The following is a 427-nucleotide window of genomic DNA, read 5'->3' on the forward strand; positions in this document are numbered from 1 at the left end:
TGAATTTTATCAAAGGCATTCTCTGTATTTATTTAGATGATCATGTGGTTCTTTTCTTGGAGTTCACTTCTATGACTTATGATGTTTATTGACTTACATATTTTGAACCATCCCTGCATCTCTAGGACAAAGTCTACTTGATCATGATGAATGATCTTTTTGATATGTGTCTGTATGCAGTTTATAAGTATTTTGTTGTAAATTTTTGCATCTATGTTCATTAAGGATATGGGTCTACAATTTTTTTTTTTTTTTTTTGTCTTTACCAGGTTTGGGTATTACAGTTATGCTGGCTTCATAGAAAGAATTTGGGAGTTCTCCCTCTGTTTCTATCATTTTCAATAATTTAAGTAGTATTGGTTGGAGGTCTTCTTTAAATGTCTGGTAGAATTCTGCTGTAAATCCATCTGTATCTGAGCCTGGGCTT

Source organism: Nannospalax galili, unplaced genomic scaffold (genome assembly GCF_000622305.1).
Source record: "Nannospalax galili isolate Female #2095 unplaced genomic scaffold, S.galili_v1.0 scaffold907, whole genome shotgun sequence".
Lineage (NCBI taxonomy): Eukaryota > Metazoa > Chordata > Mammalia > Rodentia > Spalacidae > Nannospalax > Nannospalax galili.